The sequence below is a fragment of the Pezoporus flaviventris genome, unplaced genomic scaffold (genome assembly GCF_033815535.1).
Source record: "Pezoporus flaviventris isolate CSIRO_AGI_PZ_B2104156 unplaced genomic scaffold, CSIRO_AGI_Pfla_v1 ptg000001l, whole genome shotgun sequence".
In the NCBI taxonomy this organism is placed as follows: Eukaryota; Metazoa; Chordata; class Aves; order Psittaciformes; family Psittacidae; genus Pezoporus; species Pezoporus flaviventris.
This window is the reverse complement of record NW_026892549.1, coordinates 63,244,351-63,268,061: the sequence shown is the minus strand read 5'-3', so window position 1 is coordinate 63,268,061 and position 23,711 is coordinate 63,244,351. Positions and strand designations below refer to the sequence as shown.

At 42.4% G+C, this 23,711-nt stretch overlaps 1 long non-coding RNA gene across 1 annotated transcript in view; it reads right to left on the bottom strand.

The window, feature by feature from the left end:
* Positions 1 to 23,711, bottom strand: part of LOC133273748 (uncharacterized) — a 72,134-nt gene that overhangs the window by 37,690 nt on the left and 10,733 nt on the right. The window lies entirely within an intron of this gene.

The window sequence follows — 23,711 nt, the reverse complement described above, 5'->3', positions numbered from 1 at the left end:
GCAAGAGGCTCCCTGGCAGGTGATGTGGGGGAGGATTTGCACAGCTCAGACACCACTGGTGGGAATACAGCACAAGGATGAGCCTGAATGAGAGGTAAAGCTGCCCCAAATTGTTTCAAATCTATTACTGGGGAAAAGCAGCACAGGGGCAATTATGCCAGAGCAGCTAATGAACTTGAACCTGTTGCCTCCTTCAGCCCACTGGAAACATGATGTGGTTTATTCCTGAAAGGTGAGTTTAAGACAGCCATTGTTTCCAAAATTCCTGAAGGACAGAGGAAAGGCCGTCTTTGATTTAAACACAGATGATCTTTAGTGTACCAAAGGGAGCTGCAGTAGCACCACAGGCTTGTGTATCACCATTATGAACTGTCAGTATGTTAAAAATAAGCATAATTTCATCCAAACCACAGTTCACTGCTTCCTAAAGCACATCAAAAAAATTAAAAAGAAAACCATCTAAGCTGGTGCAATGAAGCACATGCAAAATTTGTCCTCCAAGTCGGAAGATACAACAGGCTAATAAAGGTAAGGGAAACATCTGTTCCAATACTGCACCAATATCATTTGGAGAAAATGACTGCATCACTTATGGCCATTTGGTATCCAGAAATACTACACAGTAATAGGATGTTGTTACCTCAGGCTCTACTGAAATCTACCAGAATTTTACTTGCTTAAGAATTATAGGATTAGGCACATGATCAGTATTTCTTTCCTTTGAAAATAAACAGTTCCACTTACCAGTGCTGTGGTGGTGCGAGATCATTATCTTGTGACAGTAGTTGGGTCCATTGGCATTATCTCCTAATTAGCTATTTAAAAATATATGTAAGAGGGCGGAGGTGGCAAGTGGACTTGTAAACCTGACAGGTCTGATATATCCTTACAAGCTCGGCTAATCCCAACCATTGAAAAGATATTAAGAGGGCCAAACTAGCACTTTAAAGAACAACAGAGCAAAAGCCTCACATCTTTGAGTTCTAGGAGCACAGCACGTAGCAGTAGGGCTCTCCCACCCAGAGCAAAGGGTAGGCATGGGTGGGGAGTGGGATCAGAGAGGAGTAGGAAGCAGCATGCCAAATGGGGAACCAGCCCTGGGAAGAGGGCACCACTGAAAGGTTGACAACCTCTAGTGTGGTTAGCCCTACATTACAGTAGCATCATCACCTGAGGTGTTTGCTGTGGGACATCGGAAAAGCCAAGCTCAGAGAAGTTTACCAGGGATGAGAAAATGCAAGTAATACAAAGGGAAAAGATCTAACAGACTATGTTCAATATCCTCTGCACTGTCTCTATATCCTGAGAGATTATTGTGTTTATAGGCACAAAATCATAAAAGCTTTCTCCAAGATGCTTCATAAGATATGAGCAGGTCTGGGATTTCAGTCTGTGCCATGGTACGAATTAGGAAGCTCTGTATTCTGCTATGGTGGACTTGTTCTTTCTCTCAAGAGGTAGGTTTAATTCCTTACCAACTCTCTTTGTAAAAAAGAAACTAGGACACATGTATATATGACAGGTCATTTTGGAGGGACTCAGATGCAGGCAGGAAGTGCCCCCTCCGTGACAGTATTCTTCTAACCTTCAGCAGAGCTAACAACTATCATTTGTTTCTGTTTCTGAGTTGCTTTTAAACCTCAATTCAGTAAATGTTTTGGTGATTTTCAGGCTGTTCTGAACAGTGGAAGGCAGCAAAGTAAATGTCTGAAGAATACTGATAGTATGAGACAGGCTCTAAACTGCTGTTTACTCTAAAGTCTGTGGTTCAACTCAGTATGCAGCATGCACTATGATTTTTATTCTGATCAGATGGTACTTCTAGGCCTGAATCTGCTTGCAATAAACATGGTCCATCAGTAACTTCACAGCAATTGGAGAAAAAAAATTATGTAAGCAGGAGAGGAATGAGCCTACATTAATGTCCTCTGAAGAGTCTTGTTTCCCATTGAAAGTTCTCTCTTGCCTAAAGTCACTTCTGTCCTTTTTTCACACCTCTTCAAGTCCTCTTGGTGAATAAATTAGATGAAATTCCTCAGTTGCTCTTAACACTTTTTAAATGCAAGCCAAGCCTCTTGGCTTCTTATACCTGGGCATCTACTTTTTAAAGAATGCTATTGGATAATGTCTCTCTCTTTCATAGGCTGGTGCTTTGGCCCGTGTGAACCCTTTGCACTCCCTAAGGCTCATGCATAACTGCAATGGACGATTAGTCCAACTAAGTCTCCAGCAATTTCAATGGCTTATGCAAGAGTAGATGGGGCACAATATCTAATTTCAGCTTTCTTTTCTTGTGAGGGTTTTCAATCCTTCCATAACTAAATCATTTTATCAGTTTTTCTCTTTCTTTTTTTTTTCAAATTTGTCCCATTAAACTACAGAAGTGGAACATATTCATGAATAGTTTCTTTCTGCTTTAACTCAAGGAGTTCCTGACATAACAAAAAACTGGTAATTAACTGGCTCGAAGACTTTTACAATAGCCTCTTTAAATAAGTCCTAGTATGCGGCACTTGCAGCACTGCCTCCACATTGCTGATACCACTGCAATGCACCCTCTGTTAAACAAGGCTTGCTGCTCTACCTTTGCACCAATTCCTGGCTGTTTTCTCTGCTGCTCTCCTACTTGGAAGCACCAATGTCCTCCCACATTTCTTTGTGTGGCAAAGGCTAACCAGCTCCTCCACGATGGGTCCCACTCGGCTTTGTGTCCCTTCCTTAGACACTCTGGTATCAGAGGGCCATTTGTCACCAGCATAAGGACCAAGTGGCAGGCCTCCAGTGGCTGGGCACAGCTCAGCCTCTCCTAGCTAGTGTCACAGGCTGCTCTGTGCTTTTGGTGCAGATAGATGTTGGCACACTTCGGCAGTCCCCACCACCTGCCCCCTGTTCCACACCTACTTAAAGCAGGGAGGGGCACTTCCTGGTAGAAGAATCAGGCTTCAGTTCTTCAGATTTCACTCAGCAGTGTGTGATTTGTTCTGCTGCTGCATGCTGGCTCTAAGCAGAGTCAGTTTTGCCTACTCATGCTTATCTGCCCTGATTACAATACATTCTGTTTGTGATGAAAATATTACTTTTATGAGTGTTTCTCTGGCTCCACCATACTTCTGTGCTTCCTGCTAACTAGCGTGAGCCTTACTGCTGCAATTTCTAATATTTTGCATCACTTGTAGGTCTAGCAATTCAGTTTGTAAATAGCATGAAAGAAAGTATTAATGTATACCTTCGCCCCGTGCTCCAGACAGACTGGTTCACTGTGAAACAATTACATACATATGTGCTAGCCTGTATTTCTTGTAAAATCAAATCATGTAAGAATGCCTCAGCCAGAACAAGCCATAAAGCTAGACAAGGGATGGAAAAAAACATTCCCAAATATGTACTGCTTAAGTTACAAAGCTATAAAAAAATTAAAGCAAAATTGAAAAGGGCAAAGGAGACAAAATGTAAACACAAGCTTTTATACACTCTCTGCAATATAAAGTGAATGTCATTTTGACATGCTGGTATCATGAGCTGCCAATGTACTTCAGAAAAGTAAGGGATATCTCCAGAATTATGGCAATGCTGCTTTTATGCATCAAAGCCAGTTACAAGAGCTATGTCTGTGGTTGCCAGGGCTAACTGCATACTTGGAAACTAAACCAGCAGGAATAATTTCTTAAGTAATCATATTTAAAGTGTGCAGAAAGATTGTGAGTCTTCAGAAACCCCTTCTGAAAAGCAGCCCTTTTAGTGGGGGCTCACAGCCACTCCTCTCAGCACAACAACTGCCTCACTGCAGCTGGAAGCCCCTCAAAACCTGCTGCATTCAGGCCTTCTGTAGGACGTCAATGAGGCAATTGTAACACTTCACTAAGTTGATTTTGCGCCTTTGAAAAATCTCCTCCTTAACACAAATACTCCATCACTGTCAGCTGAACACATTTAACTCTTGAATTAATGTTATTTTCAAGGGGTCAGACATGTGACAGTAACAACAATCTTTTGCCAAGCCATGTACTTCAGGCCTGCATCTGAATTTCCCCAGAGCCCAGTATTGTTTAAATACAAGTAACTGACTCCACTCATCACTAATGTAAAACTTCTGTTCTCCAGACTCCTTCAGGCCTCTGCTTGTGGCTTCCTTCCCCACGCAGGCATGGGGAGGCAGATCCACCCAGTGCCCTTTCCCTCAGTACATATTACTTAGCAGGTCAGAGGGACCCAACAGCCAGCAGCTATGGATAACCACAGTCAGTTTTCCTCACGTTTGGTCCCCATCCCAAAGATTGCCAGGTGTTACAGCAGAGGTTTAGATGGTAGCCGCATGGTTTGTTAAAACTCATGCCTCCACCATGCTGCAAGCACCAGCAAAAGAGAGCAAAGGGCTCTGGGAAGACAGATAGTAGCTGCCTGCTCTCTGGCTGGGGTCTCACAAAGGGAGAGTAAGCCTAAAGCTTAAGTAGTCTAAAGATGGTCTGTGTGATATTACACTGCAGTTGTACATAATACCAAATCAGTGCCCTGTACAGTGTCTTTTGGTGGTTATACAGATCTAGGATGTTCAGAAGTATTTCAGGAAATGCTATTCATGGAAGCATATGCAGCTGGAAGGTAGCTTTGGTGGAAACAAGTAGTGTGTCGCCCCACTGCACCAATCCTTGCAACTCTGGCAGCCATCAATGAGTTGATCGTGGGCTTTGGAATGGGTCTGGCATGCATGTGGTGCCACAGCCCAGTCCCCATGGTAGGCGAAGTCATAGATTTCTGCAGTACAGTTTCACAGCAAGCCTGCTCTCACCCAACTAACTATTAACAATATTACTCAAGTAATACTGCCCAATATAACCGAGTAATACTGCATCAACATTGACATTATTTTTCCCTAAGGATTTGGGGGGGCATAGTCCCCTTCTCCAGACCTACCTCCAGGGTAGGTACATGGCCAGTTCCTGGGACTCCCTTTCTCTCTGTCTCTCAGTAGAAGTGGGATCCAGACCCTCTGTCAGTTCAATTTTCTATTCCAGCCTGCTTTGTAATTCAGATAGTGTTTTGGTTTACTTGGCTGGCATGGAGTATTTTCACCACACCCTTATCTCTTCAGGCAAACAACTTCTTTTCTAACTTCTGGTAGAGCTAAACCAACTGAGTAAGAAGAAACAGTAGTTAAGAAATAATAAATAAAGCCTAGGTACTGCTGGTACTGTTAACCAAGCAACTTGCATTATGAGCTTTGTGGCACAGGGGTAATGGTTGGACTTGATGATCTTAAAGGTCTTTTCCAACCTGGATGATTCTGTGAAAGCCACCCTGAAGAAATACCTACACAAAGCAAGATGAATGGAAATCATCTACCTGGACAGTGCAGCTGCTAAACATGGGAGGAATAAATCAGACATGTCAGGTGCACTAGGATGAACAAGGAATGACATTTCTTGAAACTGTAGTTTTATCTCTGCTTGTTTGGATCAAACACTTGTAATAGTTGTGGATTAATTTCCTTCCCATAATCAAAACAATAAAAGCCAGGCACCATTTTATTAATTTCCAAACCAGTGTTAGATAAGCTGAATTGCATTTAAGAAAGTAAACACCCTGCCATAGAATTGGAGGATATGTAAGCGCTTGGGCTTTCTTTCCTGTGTCTATAAAAGGAGGACGTATTTAGCATTATGAATAGATTTCATTTTGTAAGTTGTGCTATGAAGCACTGATAAGGCTACGGGAAAGCAGGAGAGATTGAGGCAGAGCAGGAAGAAATACCACCCATATTAGGAGACAGCCACTTACTTAGTTGCTCCCATTTGAATAAAGATGCCATTGTTCAGGCAGAAGAATGCACATATTCACAGGCCCAGCACAGAATAGCTCAGTGTATCTAGAACTCCAGAAGTGTCCAAATTACAGCCCCAGGGCCAGAACTGCCCTTGAGTCTTTCTGAAGAATGACCCTCTGCTTAATTAATCAGTGCTTTAGCTGTGAGTGATCCCAGGACACACTTTTCTCAGGCCTTTTTCTTAGCCCTGCTTGTTCAGAACAAACCTTTAAATGTTCTCTGGCTGATTTTTGACCATTTTTTTCCCCTTTCGAGATTATTATTTCCTGTTTTACTGTGAAAGCTCATTAGAAATGAAGACCAGCATCTAGATGATCTCAGTTCAGTTTACTTGGATAAGGGATGATTGACTCAGACTGGAGAGACACTGGCTCCCTTTCAAGGCCTACCAAAAAAGATTAAGTCTACAGAGTCCCAGAGTATTGCTACTGCACTTTTCTTTCCATGTACTAAGGAAGAATTACAGCAGGGCTGATGAGTTTGTACATGCCATTCTATTAGTCATATTTGATCCAATCACTGTAATTCCAGCTGTTGTGCATGGGATCCTTACCAAGATCTCTTTCCCGTTTACTCTGCTCATGGCAAGTTTGAATTTACAGCGCTCAGAACTCCTTCTCACTATCCCAGTCCAGGTTGTTTGGATTCTCATACAGCTTTTTTTCTGCCTGGAACAGAACTGAGATTCAGTGGTGTCCCATATTAAATCCAAAACACAGCATTGTACCAGGTACTAAGAAGAAAATTAACTCTATCCCAGCTGCTACCAGGACAGATGGCAACTAGAAATGCACAAAGACACTGAAAAATACTGTGCAAAACTTCTCTCCAAATTAGACTGCACCTTGTCTACCTAGTTTTGATGAAAAAACTAATCCTCTTCTAACTGAAGCTGAAGTTCAACAGGGAAAGTCAAATGTTTTGCTTAAAATTAAAACAGCAGCATCCTTTATTTTTTTTTTGAACAGTGATCTTTACAGTGAAAACCAAGTGAATTTTGACCATCTTTACAAACTTGTGCCAAAATATACAACCTAAAAAATGTCAAGGTTTTAAAGAAGTCAACATGAATGTTTTGTAAAGCTATAATGATAATATAATCTGCAGCTGGGGAAGCTGGAGCCATACTGTTTGATAGGCCCTATCTTATGATATCCAATATTAAGCTAAGTAAAATGATATGACCGGATGGCCTAACTAAATTTAGTAGTCTGGTGAATTGCCACTCTACTAAATTTAGTCAGCCCATAATGGGCATTAGATATCTACAGTCCAAATGATAAAATCTGTCTTTCTTTAGGCTCCCAGCGAATGCACAAGATGCTACGGTGCACTATTAAGAAATAAGCAAATCTGCGAGGGAAACCAGGGGAAGGGGGAAGCAGGACCTTAAGGAACACAGAAAGAATCAGGGTGTGCAAATCCACATCCTCATACTCAATGCTGCCCTGACAGCAGGTGAAGGTGCATGGGTGGTCCCCAGCTACATGACTTGAAGGGACGAGAACAGGAGGACTCTGTAGGTCCACACTAATCCTCCCGCCCATAAAACAGCCACTCCAAACATAACTCTTGAGTTGGAACCATTGGAAGAATAGTGGTTAGAGGTGGGAGGTGGGCTCTCTGAGCCTTGCTGCTTGTACAGAGCATATGCTGGCTGCATTTTTGTACCGTTCCATCTAAATTTTCCGTTCTGGGCTTTGTAATCCTGATGGCAAACAGAGTGATATATTTCTATACAGATTTACATGCACCTGTGAGCCAGCTTCACAGCCATGAAAACTGCTAAGTCACTTTTCTCAGAACCATATTCAAGGTGTTACTTTCACAGTCCCTGCTCTTTAATGGGATTTCTGTTTCTCAGCCCATGTGTGCTGCGACCTCTCTGCTGGTGTGAAGCCATGTAGGACACCTTTTATTTTTGAACATGGAATCTAATAGCGATTAAAAAGGAAGAATCATAACATTATTCCCCTGTCCTTCAAAAGAGTTCTATCCTTCTGTCCTCGTATAAGAAGCTGCTGGGTGCCCCATGTAACCCAGTGATACTTCTTGACTGTAGGCAAGAAATAGTGTCCTTGTCCTCACTTCAGTTCCCAGAAGAGCAATGGAGGCATAGCCCTGATATTGAGTAGGTTCTGCAGATGTAGCTTTATACTGAAGGTTGACTATCATAAACTGTAAGTTAGCTTTGATTCCCTTTCTACAATAGGCAAATGTAACCTGTCTAAAGTTCTGTATGTATCATTCTGTGAAAGAAGCAATTTCCTTGATATGTCTGGGTGTACATGTTGAACAGGCAGAGACTCACAACAGTGGTTGCAAAAAAGAATCTTTCTCAAAATATTCAGGATAGAAACACCCCATTTCCTTAAGCTTTTACACCAAAATAGAACAAACAGCTCCTGGGAAAAATACTTTGTCCATAGAGGGGGGAAGGAAGCTTCTAAAATAGAAGCTAAGAAGTAGGTATGAAAATAAGATCATTACAGCTATTATTCATATGCAGTCCATTCATGTAGATACAGTGTTTTAGAAACAAGAGTAAAGAGAGGGACAGAGTCTCAAAATTCAGAGCGATTTTTTCATTTGTGACATTCCAATTTTCACTCAGAATTTACCCTTTTGCAAGACTTTTAAATGTGAGTTCCCAGTAAATGGATGTGGGAAGTGTGATCACCCTCTCCAAGTCCCCTCCTTGAACTTTTGGGAAGGTTGTCCATCTTGACCCCAGTTGCATTTGGAGCTTGTGTAGGTCTCAAACATCCAGGGCTATCACAGGTATCACAAAGCACATTCATTCCAATGCCCCTGTTGAGGCCCCAGCCCACTACCTCGAAGGGGCTCTCACAGAGGAAACCTATTAGACATCTGAGAATCCAATGACAGCATCTAAACACACGACGAATCAGGGTGCCCTAGTTCTGCAGCTCACACAGTAACTTGTTTTTCTTTTTATAATTATGTCTTAATCATTCTTTATGCTGAAATAATCATCACATATTTACAACCTGGGTCTATTTTAATTTTTGTCTTCAGATCACTTTCTGTGTGGCCTCATACTGCCATTTCCAGCCCAAATGACACCCTTCCTGTCAAAGCCAATTTGGATTTCTTTTCTCAAACACCAGTTTGCAAGGTATTTTTGTCAAATGATTTACTCAAGTTCAGATGTTACAAATAGACCTGCTGGTGTAGAGGCAGAGCAGCAACTCTGGATCTGACCCAACAAGTATTGGGTTTCTCATTGCTGTATTTCGGAACTCTGTAACAAAACCTCGTTTGTGTAACATGGCTTCATAACCCAGCAGATGTGACGCTTGCCTGCTCACTCCAGTTGTGCTTCTCACTTGAGGTACAGATGAATACTTACTGGCCAGTAACCACTAGCATCATTTTTCCAAACATGATTACCTTTTCTGTGGCTGCTGTTGCTTTTTCTTTTCTGCTACAACTCTTCCCCTGTCTGTCATGTTGTTTCCAAGCTACTTGCAAATACTGGGGAAAATGCATTAGTTTCACATTGCTCTTAAGACGAGTTTTATCCAGACATGCTCATTTCCATATATTCATGTTTTACAAGTTTTCTACCCCTCACTTTTTAATCAAACACCTGCTTTCACAAGGCCTTTGCTTCTTCCTAATTGTCAGTCCTTATTATTTTTGTTAAACACTGGCATTTTTTCTTCAAGAAAAAAAGTGATTCTAGCGCTCATCCATTTTAAAATCATAATTAACTTCATTCCTTCCTCATTTGCTAATGGGTCTATTTTCTCTCCAGTATTTCCTTTTCCCCTGATACACTCATAAAGTCTCTCTTGTTTCTCTTACCCCTTTGGCCAACTTTAACTCGTTCTTCCTTAAGCTGGGGAAAGGGAGACTTCACAACACAGCGCTTAGAACTTCCACACCATTTTATACTTTCAAAGTCTTTTGCAGACATCAACTCATTAACTTTCATAACATGCCAGTGAGGTAGAGGAGTATTAACAGCTTTATTTTGACAAGGAAAGTGAAGGGGAGGTCCTGAATAATCAATGCTGACTGCAGAGGGGCTGCTCTAAGGGCCAAAAACCTCATCTGTGTGCCCAGGCAAGTAGACAACTCAGCTGCTAGTGGGCACAGTATCATCAGCAGCAAAGTCATATAGCTGAGCTCAGGGAAAGGCATGCAAAACCTCTCTTTCAGCTGCCTTTATTTCAATGTATTTTTTAGGTGAAGACTCCACAGAGGTTACCCACCTAAGGTTTCTTTTCAGTTCTGCTGGTCAGATGTTCCTACACAATATTAATACATCTGGTTAAAAACACTGTGGGAGAAAGCAGTGCAATTGTTTGCCTAGAGGATATCTTAAAAAACTTCCTGCAGCTTTATACAAGTGCCTGACAAACATCTTTACTCTTTGATAGCCATTGCTCTTAGAAAAACAATTTCAAAACCATATGCTGAAGGTGCTTGAACTGAGATTTAACTAGCCCCATTTACACAGGGGCATATCAAGGGTGTATATTCTCATGCAAATATGCCAGCTTGGGCTTCCTGCAATTTTCTTCAGTTTTGTTATACCCACACAGCACTATAAAGGCTTCTCACACTGTTCCTTAGCTTGCGGTCCAAGGACCACTGGTGGGCTACAAGACATCAGGAAGCGGTGGATGAAACAACTGCATGTTTCCCAAGGAAGACTGAAAACCTAAGCCATACAAGCATGTTCCAGTGAGCTAACAAAGAGAAGGGGGTGAAATCAAATTAACAAATGAAGTCAAAGCCTATCTTAATTTTTAGCTGGTTTGCAAATGAAAAGCATTGTGGTTAGATGTGCCGCACAGCCTGGGGATAGTTTTTTCATGATCCTAAACAGTGGTTAAACACTGCTTTGCCTGTCTGGAAATCTAAAAAGTTCAATGATTTTCATGAGACTTTTTTCTTCTAAGCTGGTGTCAGCAACATCTTCATCACCCTTGCTTGAACTGTGGTGCATCACAACACTGCTCCCTAGCATGGAAGGCCTAGAGCTTACTGTAATCCTGCCCTTTACACTAGCTGACCAAGGGGATCCTTACTGAGCGCTCCAAGGAGTCCTCTCTCCTTCTCCTTGTGTCCATGCTGACTTCCATGCCCCCCATGTCTCTCTCCCACAGGCACAGGGATGACATGCTCCCTACAGCCAGGGCCTTCCAGAAAGTGAGCTAGAGCTGGTGCCATGCTGAAGTTTCTAGGTCTGCAGCCAGATGAGGGGTGGAAAGTGAGATGTGATGGTGTAGTTCCTCCACCTCCACTGCCTGTCCCAGAAAGAGGTCCAAGTTAATTCCTGGATCTCCATTTGTGTGTGTGTGTTTGTGTGTGTGTGTTTACAGAGGGGAAAGGTCTGCTCAGCAGGAGAAGCTTAGCACACAACCTGCTTAGCACTTCCAAACTGTGCTGGCCAAGTACCCAGTTCAGATGTTTATGGAGGTTTCTTTCTGAGGGCTGAAAGCTTGCATCTGTGCTTTCAGTTCAGGTTCTCTCACAAATTGGAACAAAAAGCTTGTAAACTTCAGCATCTTCCAAATTGACCCATATAAGTCACTACTGAAACCATATCCAAATGGCTCCCCCCCTGCCATACCTTCCACAGAAATGACCTAAACTTTGTCAGGTTCACATGTCCCTAGAGATGATCTCATTTCACTGCTTCAAAAGAGCTTTGGTCTGCACAGCCTGTAGCAGCAAATTTACACTTCAAAAAGCAGACAGCTTTTTCCACATCTTATTCACTTAATGGGTGAGAATGTAAAATTAGTTCCGTTGCTGATGAGGACCTTGAGCCAAATGAAAAGTGTTCATTTGTCAGCACAGACTTACAGCCTGAAACATGATTATATAGCTAATCCAATAATGGGTTTTGATGCTGAGCATTTATTTATATACAGTATGTCTTGTTATCTGTTGATAATCAGGCTCTACAATTTACTCTCTTTTGTGTCATTAGACATAGCAACATCTTCCAGACATACTACATTTGCGTGTCAACATACAAACACACACAAAACCTCTCTGATGAAAATGCTCTCTTTGCCTATTTGTCTTGAAACAGCATTTGAACTGGAGCTTTTTGTAGTTTAAAATATTTGTAGCAAATTAATCATTTTAGACTGAGAACCCCTCTGCATCTTAGAAGTCTTAATAGATTAAAACTCAAACCATAAATTTTGTTACTTTATCTATAACATCATATGAACTGATTTATTCTTTTTCTACCTGATGTGAATTTCAATATATAATTATCTCAGGTATACATTTTTATACATTCAATGGTCCCTGTCCTAAAGTATTCCACGTCCTCACATCAGATGGTATCTTCAACTTTGGTAACTATGCAAACACCATGATTTGATGGCTGAACAGATTCATCTTTTATAGAACAGAAAGTAAGTATAACTTGTTAATGTTAATATCGGCCATAGTTCCTACATCAAGTACATTGAAATCAAACAGAAAACCAGATAGTTGTTTGCTTTTTCTGTTTCAACTTTCCGACTAATTTCTGTTGCTACCTAATACTCCTGCAGTTGTGTGTATGACTGTAAATATCTAACACTGAATTACTGGGACAGTTTACTCCTCGTTTAAATATAGAATACATAAAATTCTAATATTTAAAATGGGGAGGCATTTTAATAGCTCTGCTACAGCATGATACACTGTAACATTCACCAGATATTATAAAAAGAAGTCTATAGGAAAGTAAAATCACTTCAGAATTAAGCTGGGAGTTAATTGCAAACGTGGGGCACACCTGCAAACTCTGTGAACAATCCTGCAACACCACACAAAGCAATTTCTGTGCTGAAGGATAGCTCTGCCTGCAGACACATCCAGGAACACCTCTGAAGGTTGGGTGAAGTCTTCTCTAAATTTGGCACTCAGGAACCTTTTAGAATTAAAGCTATTAAGTCGAATTTACCTCAAAGGACACTGCAAATCAAGGGTGCAGGTGCGATGCAAATGATGTGTGAGCCAAACTCCAGCTTTGCCACTGCCACTCCTCCAAGGAGAATCAGGCCTCCCTGTGTGCTTTTGTTTAGCTGAAATTTACTCTACAATAAATACTTATATATTGCTGCAACATGATGTTTTATTGGGCTGCACTAGTATACTAAAAACAGCAGGCTGGTAATAGCAGTGCTTGTGGTTTTGCCTGTAATTCATTTGTGCATAGTAATGCACAGGGAGAGATATGATACAAGATAATAAGGCAAATTAAAAAAACGACTAAACTCGGTACTTGCAATCTCCAGTATATTAGGACCATGTTCAGGCAGGCTGATTCTCTGGGTATTTTTATTTCTTGTTTTACCTCAGCAAGGTAATTCATTAGGTATTCGCTTGGGTAAAGAATAAATGAATATAGCATACATTACATGCTCACTTTAGTTGCAGAAACAAATCTTTCCTGTACCCGCCAATGTAATCTTTAGAGTTTTCGTTATATAAAACACCTCAAGAAAAATGCACCTCGGTAAGATTTACACTTTATTACTCTAATGATTCTACAAACACTGCCACAATGTGATGAAAGGCAAAGCAGTCCTGATCTGATTGAGAGCTAATAAAAATCAGTACTGAAAACTGAAAATAGCACCCTTATCATCTTTCTTTCATTTAGACCTGATTACTAGGGGATTATAATGCAATCACAGCTATGTGTGAGAGGTAGCTATGGGAACCAGTTTTAACTGTTTATCTAGCCAAAGATCTTAATTTAAGTTTGAACACTCTGATTCATTTATATGTAAGACACCAAGGAGACAAAATGCAGAAGAAACAGATGCTCACTTGTTCTTTTCCATTTAACTTCATAAGCTACCAGCCAATTTGTCTTTCAGGGACAAAATTAATTTCTGATGACAATGTGAGCAAGTAATAAACCGAGAGTTCCTATCCTGGGAAACTTGTTAAGGCCGTGTAATGTTCTGGAGTTATTTAGAACTAAACACTTTGCTCATAGACTTGCAGGGACATCTGTAACAGAGTTTTCTTTGTCCCTGTGCTGTTACTCATTTCTGGGGGCTTTATGACACCTTTTCCAGAGGTTGATTTGAAAAAGTTCAAAAGGAAACATATCGCCCATTATTTCTTTCCTGTGGGGTATTTTCTGTTTCAGAGCGCTCTTTTTTTTTTCTGCCCTTCATATTCACAAATCATGCAAACCTCAACCTACTTGCTTTGCTACTTACACACGGGCAGGGAAGGCAACCATGAGCCACGAGAACTACCAAAATAAATCAAAAATTATCTGAGGAAAAGGGTGTTTTCAGTAATCCTGAGGCAAGTCCACACCTGAAAACATCTGACAGAGCCCTGCGGAAAGGCCTGTTGTGCATTTAGATGGAAGGAGCTCTGCCCATTAATGTTGTTAACTCTGTTAAGCTACAGTCATTAGCAGGGGACAAAATGCCAAAATGAAGGTGGGGGACAGGAAAAGAAGGTGCGAGATCCACCCTAAGAGCTTGCTTTTTTAGCACGGGCTGTGTGTACATGCTCCTGCATCAGTCAGAGAAACAGAACCGAAATGTTCTCTATCTTTCACTATCTTTGCTGGTGCTATTTCCTCATTTCAGTATTTACTTCACATGTACAGCTCTTTACTCCTGTAACACTTTTCTGTCATTTTGCTCATTTGTTGGGGTTTCATCCCCGTGCCTGGCAGTCCCTCCACATCTGAGAGTTTCTCTTAGGTAAATTCCTACAGTCTAATATCTGTCCATTAGCACATTTAAAAGTGGTCCTTCTGCCGTGCTTAACTTTCATTTACAGCTTATGTGCTTTATATGAATGTTCCTTTTCCAGCAGCAATTTTGGAGTAAGTTTAAAGTAAGTTGCAAAATGTTTCTTTTTCATCTAAACAGGGAAATGAATTGAAGAAAGGAAGAGAAGAGCCTGAAGGTTTAGCTCTTTCAAATTTTAAACAGAATTCAAAACACTGTTGGAACACATCTGTCAGAGAAAGCACGAGAGCACCTGCATTTTAAAAGTGAATCTCTTCCCTAACTCCTTCCTTGATAATAGCTTGCATGAACTGCACCTTTAAACCACATCAATACCAGACACTTTCCGTCCATCCAGTTATTTCCCTTGGCACTGAAGTGCGACTACCTCTAGACTGAAGCTTCTTAGCAGTGTGCAGCCCACTGTACAGCACCACGGCTCACAACAAGTGATCCAAACTATTCAGCTGAAATTATAAACCAAGGGGAATTTTAAACAGGTAGCTCAAACTGGAGCTCTGCCTGGATCCTGCATGGGGCAATACTAACTCTTGATTTAAAGTCCAAATGGTATAAAATAAAACCTATAAGAATGAAGTTTGGAGAGGAAAAAGTAAGAATTCAATGAAAAGTATAAACTTTCCCATGGTTCTGTTTGTATTTACATGGCAGGACCTCACCATCACACCACCTGAGCACGCAGTACATGGCCTGCCTCTATCTGCAGGGAAGGGGGCACCATGGTTCAGCTGCTTCCTACCACTCTTCTTGGCCTGTGGTTAGTTTTCAGTGATCAAGTTAGTGCTTCAACACACGTACACCTAAGGGTGGTGGCTTGGACATTAGTTGAGCACCAGTAAGGGTGTCACCAGCAAGAAGCACCACAAACTTCTTAGCACGGGGACTCACAGGAAATTTCAGTTCATTACTTTAATGGTGATGTGTTTTCATACCATCTTTGCCACACAGCTTTGAAGGCTTGTTTGTAAAGGCAGGATACTTACTGAGGCCATACAGATGGAAACAGAGCATTAATTCAGGTTTCAAGAACACAGAGGAAGGAGAGTTCACACACTTTAGAAAAAAAACACAACGTTTTGCAAGTTAAATTAGTGCTTGGGAGAGATGAGATCAGCCAGTGCTCTGACACCCTCTTGCACAGGCAACAGGGAGCTGCAGCAGGGACATGACAGCAGTGTCCCTCTAAGGGGAAGCTGATGAAATTACCCATCTAAGACACTCCACAGATTGGGGCATATTGATTACTGAGGCAAATTTAATAGAAAAGAATGTAATGATATAAAGGAAAGCTCTGTCAGGAAGGTTTGGCTGAGGGAGGTTTGACTGGTTATTTGTGGAGCTCAGCGACAAGTCTGAAAATTCCTGTTGTCCTGATGGGAAGCACAAGAAGCCACATTAGGGAAAAAAGAAAATGGTTTTCTGGGATACAGGGATAGGAGAGAGGTGGCTGGGGTAGGGCTACAGGTTATCGAATATTAATCCTCCACAAAGCACAATGTTAATGAGCATGCAAGTAAGGTGGAAAGTATCCTTACTTAGATTTAAAAATCCTAAACCAATAATGTAGCTTAGTGATAAGGTACAAATATTGGGAACATTGAGCGCTTCAGTTCACTTCACCAGTCACTCAGAGCCCCTGACAAAGTGGCAAAATAAAAGCAGTTTAAAGTGGGGAAGTGGAAGGAGAAGGGATATAAAAATGGGCCAGGGTGATTTTGGGAACCCCATTCCACAGCATCACAGCTGCCACTTAGTTTCCTGCAAGGGTGTGAGACCTGACTCAGCACCACAGAGCATGATTTCTTACAGACATAATCTTAACATTTGCAGCAGCTTAACGATTTACTTTCAAGAACTTGCAGATCAGGAAGACATTAACAGAACAATGAAAAACTTGGCATCTGAATAACTCTATAATGTATTTCCAAAACCAAACATATTTTCCACTCTTGCACAAAACTCAATATAGTATAATATATTACACATTTCTATGCAGAAAGTCTTACATAGCCTGACTCCAATTCAACAGAGCTGTAAATCTGGGGGTTGGATATCTGAAATGCAATTCTGATTAAGTTAAGAAGTGGGAATACCACAGCTGGGCTGGAGTCAGGTGAGTCTGAGAAAAGAGGAAGAGTCCACAGGCCCCTCTAAAAAGCCCTCAATACAAACTGAACCTACAACATTGCCTTTACGGTGTTCAGCCCACAAGCCCAGAGAACAACAAACTTGTTTAGGGTGGGAGGTGTTAAAGCAGGATGCCCATGCTCTGGCTCAGTTTAGTGTTTTATAAGATTGTAACCACCATATTCCTGCTACAACAGAAGCAAAGTGAGCTCCCTCAGCAGTACATTAGGGTGCAAACTGGCAACAAACAAGAAAATGTTTCTTTTAGATCCAAAAATCAGTGCAAAAAGCCTATGTGAGCTATGTGAGAGCTGAGTCACTAATACCTCAGTCTTAAATCAGATAATCCCAGACTGATTCACCTCTGGTCCTGGAGGGCACCAATCTTTGGAAGACCTACCAGTCAGCAAATGCTCATCCTATCTGCAATGCTTCAGGAGAAACCAGATCTTCGTTTCATGGCACATAAAGGCTGTGAAATCCATGAAGCTCAGAAATCTCAAGGACTACAAAATAAATCTACTCCTCTGCACTGCTAACACAGGAAATTCCAGTGCGAGGGAATGCAGCCTCTGTCCAACATACTGCAACCAGTAGAAGAATGTGGCTCCAGAGGAAAAAACTTTTAACTGGTTCCAAGTGGGCTTGCCCATAAGTCAACATTGCATTACAGTAACAAGCCTATTGATTTATGCAGTCATAGATGTATTTCTGCTGGCCCTTCCTGCAGCAGAGCCACATTGGACAGCCTATGAGGCACCCCATGCGGGCAGCCCAAACTTCACCTCTGAGAACAGGCATATGCAAAACATGAAAAGGGTGATTTTCTTTTCCTGGGGAGCTTGTGGGAGGCAGGCTACACTGTAAAAAGCAGGAGATTCTGTAAAAGCCTCTCCCTTTGAGAGAAAAAGCTACCTTCAGGCTACTTGCCTCTCCCCCTCCTTGTGAAATCAGTAAAAACCATCAACACCAAACATATTAATTTAACTAAGCAACAAATATAAACCGAAGTATAACACAGAATCATAGAATCATAAAATAGTTTGGGTTGGATGGACCTTCAAATCTCATCTAGTCCAACCCCCTGCAACAAGCATGGACATCTTCAACTAGATCAGGTTGCCCAGAACCACATCCAGCCTGGCCTGGAATGTCTCCAGGGATGGTGCATCCACCACCTCTCTGGGCAACCTCTGCCTGGATTTTTACTGTCCTCATTGTAAAGAATGTTTTCCTCACATCCAGCCTGAATCTTTGAAGTGGTCCTATTTGCACTTCAACACAAAAAGCCCTGCTGTGATTCCACTTAAGGAAGGGGAACACCTTTCTTTCCTGAGCAATCAGGTTTTGGAAGCAGGCATCTGAAGTCCTGATTTCTGAGGCAGGATTCTAAGAACTCCTGCCAAGCCCCATCTAATTTCCTGGCAGAGAAGTGCCAAATATGATAGATACAATCGGAGAGGAAGTGAAACTCTCAGCTTTTGGCGACTACCAGCAAATGCTGTGGTGCCCATGGCCCTCAAAAACGCCCTTTTAGCTTAAAAAGCCCTGATCGCTCTATGGTGCTGAGGGCCCCTTTCCCCATTCCCTTTGGGAAGGAAGGGCCTGCCTCACCTCCATTCCACCCCTCCTCTCCCCTACCCTCATGGAAAATGCTTTTCAGTGTCTCCTGATGATATTGTCCGTACCTGTCTACTAGAAACATGACTACTGAGACTTGAGACTCAATCCATGCAGACCATACGCTGCCTTAGGAGACAACTGTTCTGGAAATATTGGGAAACAAGAAGGGAAAATATGAGAACTGGATCTTGAATCTGGCATAGCTCAAATCATGGCATCTTGTAGATGCCACTATCATCTTTTCTCTGATAAGCAGGTGGCAATAGAAAGCAAAAGATGCAAACCACGGGCCTGAGAGCCCCTCTGAAGGTGTCTGAGCCTGGGGGCATTGCAAGGGTTTGCAGTGGTAGAGCATGAGGTGGGGTGCAGGTCGCAGCATTCACCCCTTCCTTCCTTCCTACCTGCCTCTGTGGCACAGGGCAGGGACAGCATGGACACACCTTGTGCTTTGAATTTCCAGCCCAGGACTGTCCGTTATAGTAAGGTTTTTTTTTAGGTTTAACAACATTATAAATGTTAGCCAGTAATCACAAAAGTAAAATCCACTCCTGCTTACAGAAGGGCTCTCTCCATCACCCATCCTGAGAATGACTGTTACTGACACATGGCAACTGGGTTGTTCCAGCTAGATGAAAGGCACCAAACCTGAACCAAATGTTTTGTCAGCCCTCATGGGGAACCTTGTAAAGCCATCTCCCATCCTGTAACCGTTCTGTGGTTAAATAGTAGCTTCAGTTCTCTGATGTTGCAATCCAGCACCTTTCACAGGCATTAAATTCCCTCTAAATTAATTTGAAAGAAAAAAAACAATGCATTCTGCTTAGAGTTATTTCTACTGCCCAGTTACTTCATATGAATCTGATAACTAGTTTCCTGCTACAGAGATTACATCTTGAATACATAATGCCAATTTGGAAATTTTTTAGACAAAACAAAAATAGATCTCAAATCTAACACACACAGTTGAGCTAAGTGTAGAACATTAATGCAAGGCATGACTGGGAAAACAGCAAGTAAATTGGAGGAGGGGAACAAATTCAATGGATATCTCTCAGGGTGAGTACATTTTGTAACTGGTCATTCAGGCATTTCTGGTTCTGAAAGTACATTTTTCTTAGCATAAAGATCTCAGAGTTCAACAATTCAGAAGAAAAAAGCTTAGAATGAAGGATAGAGTGCAGCCAAAGGATAGTCTTTAACAACCATTTCAAAATGAAATCTAAATATGCTTACATGTTAGATAAATGTTGGCTTCCAGGGAAGCTTTACAACACTTTAATTCCATCCTGGACTGGGATATATGGAAATGTTTTGAATTTCCATGTGTCCAGAGCTCTCTGCTAACCTAACATGCTGATATTTCATATAATAGAAGCTATTTTTTTCCCTAAAGTAACTCACCAGGCTCTTTTTGGTGACTTTTCTTTCTTTTTTTTCCCTTTTGAGCTGCAGTACAATTTCATTAATAGGACTACACAATAATTACTCTTCTCGTAGTCTCATCAGCTACTTATAACTCAACTGCCCTATTTTTTGCCACATGGGTTCCAGGATCTGCAATTTTAAAGAAAATGTCAGAGGTTTTTTTCCCCTCTCATTACTTAAAGCTCAGCAAAGTTAGTGGGTTGCATATAGGTCAAGCTTCTTCTCACTGGCCTCTCTCACTCTCCCCCATCCCCAGCACATTTCTTTGTAAGGTTTTCTTGCCTGCATAGACAAACCTGCATTGGCTAATCCATGGCCCATCACACACACACACTTCACATGCACACACCTGCAGAACAGACAAATTAACGCTAGCCTTAACTTTCCCTAGCTGAAGATAGTGTAATGTGAGCAGGGAGACCCAGCTACTTGTCTGAATGCTCCAATGGCCCAGGGAAAATGTGAGCAATTGTACTGCCTGAACTGATGAGGAAAATGCAACCCTGAAGTCCAAAATATCAGCCCTAGCTGAGATTTGCAGACACCTGAGAAGAGCAGACTTATACCTAGCCCAAGATATGCCAGGCATACCTCCATCTGCATTTTGTCCTTGTTCGTATACAAGTAAAACACATGAAAGAATCCTGTAACTGGCTAAATCTATCAATGATTCCTAATGAGAAATAATATATTAAGAAATGCCTCTTGACACTGTACCTTCAGGCTGGTCCAAGCAGCCTGTTTCCCACTGCTTGCCCTGCTGTTGTGGCAGACTCGCTCATGCTGCGCCCAGCTGGCCACCGTGCCAGCACTCCTGCAGCACAAGGCTGTGCCTCGTCTTCCCCTGATGTCCCAGAGCTCCTCAGAGACCTGCACAAACAGTGGCAGTGGTTCCTCCCCAGGCAGGACTAGTCAGACACTGCTTTCAGCTTAACACATATCCCTCTCGAGAGAAGTATGTATGCAGAGTCCTTAGGCTCATGGGTGCAGCCTGCAGTGACCATGGGCACTGGTGATGACAAGCTATTTACCCACACAGACTTAAGAGTATTAATTTGCAAGCAATGGACAGAAACAGGGCTGTAAGCCAACCAGTAATATTTAATAGAGCTGATGCCACATGTCATATATTTAAGGTCTTCAGCAAAACACATGGCTTAATGCTAAGCCCAAGGGTAAACCAGTGAAGCCAGTGGCACCTCTCATAGTCTTCAAGACAGCTACCTGGAGAGCTGCATAAATAGGCTTTTTGTTATTTTACTGTAACTTTTCCTTTATATCAGCTTTCTTTTCCAGTCTCTGTCTTTGAATTTGAAGGAAATCACATGAAAAAGTAAAAGATAATTGAAGTAGGATTCATAGCAAAGAACGCAGCACTTTGATTTTAACTGCACCTAAAATTAGGGAGGAACCTGAAGACCAAAGAAAATGGCCCACAGTGATAAATAACTTTTGTAACTGTGCATCACTCTGCACAATGCCTCAAAGCAAGTCCATCACTGAAGGCTGTACTCTGTCACGAAACCCTATACAGTCTGGTCTAGCTTCCTATGGCTAGAGACATTACTGTGGGGATCTGTCTCATGATGATGAGACATTACTGTGGGGATCTGTTACAGACCGCCTGAGCAAGGAGAATCTGCAGATGAAGCACTCTATAGACAGACGCCCACAGGCTCTTGTTCTCATGGGTGACTTCAACCACCCTGACATCTGTTGGAAGGACAGTACGGCCCGGCACAAGCAATCCAGGAGGTTCCTCGATTGTGTGGAAGACAACTTCCTCCTGCAAGTAATAGAGGAGCCGACAAGGAGAGGTGCCATGCTTGACCTCGTGCTCACCAACAGGGAAGGGCTTGTTGGAAATGTGACACTCCAGGGCAGCCTTGTATGCAGAGATCATGAAATGCTCGAATTTGAGATCCTCAGGACAGTGAGAAGAGCGTGCAGCAAGCTCACTGCCCTGGACTTCAAAAGAGCAGGCTTTGGCCTCTTCAGGAACCTGCTTAGGAAGGTTCCATGGGATATAGCCCTAGAGGGCAGAGGGGCCCAAGACTGTTGGTTGATATTCAAGGATCACCTGCTACAAGCTCAGGAGTGTTGCATCCCAACCAGAAGGAAGTGCAGCAGGAGGGCCAGGAGAACTCCTTGGATGGATAAGGAGCTCCTGAGGAAAATTCAATTGAAAAAAGAGGCTTATAATAAGTGGAAGCAAGGACAGGTGGCATGGGAAGAGTACAGGGATGTTGTCTGGGAAGCTAGGGACCAGGTTAGGAAAGCTAAGGCCCAGTCAGAATTAAACTTAGCTAGAGGTATTAAAGATAACAGGAAGGGATTCTACAAGTACATAGCAAATAAAAAACAGACTAGGGAGAATGTAGGTCCCCTCAGGAAGCTCTCAGGAGAACTGGCTACACAGGACTTGGAGAAGGCTGAGGTTCTGAACGACTTCTTTGCCTCGGTCTTCACTGGCAAAGGCTCTGACCTCACCACCCAAACCCTGGGAGGCAGACGCAGGGACTGTGAGAATGAAGACCTTGGGCCCACTGTAGGAGAGGAACTGGTTCGAGACCATCTTAAAAACCTAAACGTGCACAAGTCCGTGGGTCCTGATGAGATCCATCCATGGGTCCTGAAGGAGCTGGGAAATGAAGTTGCGAAGCCTTCCAGTATCTGAAGGGGGCCTATAGGGATGCTGGGGAGGTACTCTTCATTAGGGACTGTAGGGAAAGGACAAGGGGTAACAGGTTAAAACTTAAGCAGGGGAAGTTTAGATTGGATATGAGGAAATTCTTTCCTGTTAGGGTGGTGAGGCACTGGAATAGGTTGCCCAGGGAGGTTGTGAATGCTCCATCCCTGGCAGTTTTCAAGACCAGGTTGGACGAAGCCTTGGGTGAGATGGTTTAGTGTGAGGTGTCCCTGCCCATGGCAGGGGGGTTGGAACTAGATGATCTTAAGGTCCTTTCCAACCCTAACTATTCTATGATTCTATGAAAACAGAAGAGGTAAGGAACAGCAAGCAAACCTGCTCAGCAAACAGATATGAATCTGAAGAGACACCCTCTCCCACAAAAGCGGACTACATATAAGAGCTAAAATAGGTGACCTGACTACTTCAAGAAGATGAAACCCTCTTTGGCTTCTGAACACTGAAAGGTGATTGCACACTGTAACTGCTCATCAAGCAGGAGCACACACAAACTCTTTAAAACTCTTTAATATGGCTGCCCAAGCAGTAGCCCAGGAAGAGCAGCTTGCAGTTTGGCAGCTGGATTTGGAGATAATCATGTGGATATGGGCACTGACCTCTCTGCTAGAACAGATAATGGAACAGAAAAAGAGGAAGATGCCAAGAAGATACTTGATTTCTTTGGGTAATTGTGACTTGCAGTTCGTTATCATGCTCATGTGGAACATCAATGGGGTTTGGGGTTTTTCTGTGACTTTTTAGGGAAAATTGATAACATCACCAGTCAGCTATCTCCTGCTGCCACTGTCTTGGTTCCTAACACAACTACTAATTCAGACCTGATGTGCTCCTTATGATCACTTTGGGTCAAGGTCTGGGGTAACAGAAAATGATTGCAAAACAAGGCAGCTGTCCTAAAAGAAGGCTGTCCCAGGCACCAACCTTCTGTCCAACTGAAAATCTGCGCTACAGATCTGGTGTCACTCTTTTTATCTCTCTGCTGCTGAGGACCGTGACCAGGTGGCTGTTCCCTGGATGCAGGAACCTGCTCACATCAGCTTTTGCTTTCTCTACAGCATCAGGGAGAGGTTTCCCCACCTTTGAAAGACTGAAGTGGATACCTCATTAGGCCTTGATTATCCTCCAGCAATTGCTTAGATTTCTGCCCTATTACCAATCTTCCTTTTTTAGCAGAGGTCGTGCAATGGGCAGTGGCTGTCTTGTCTTCGTTATAATACATCATTTGAAACTTTTC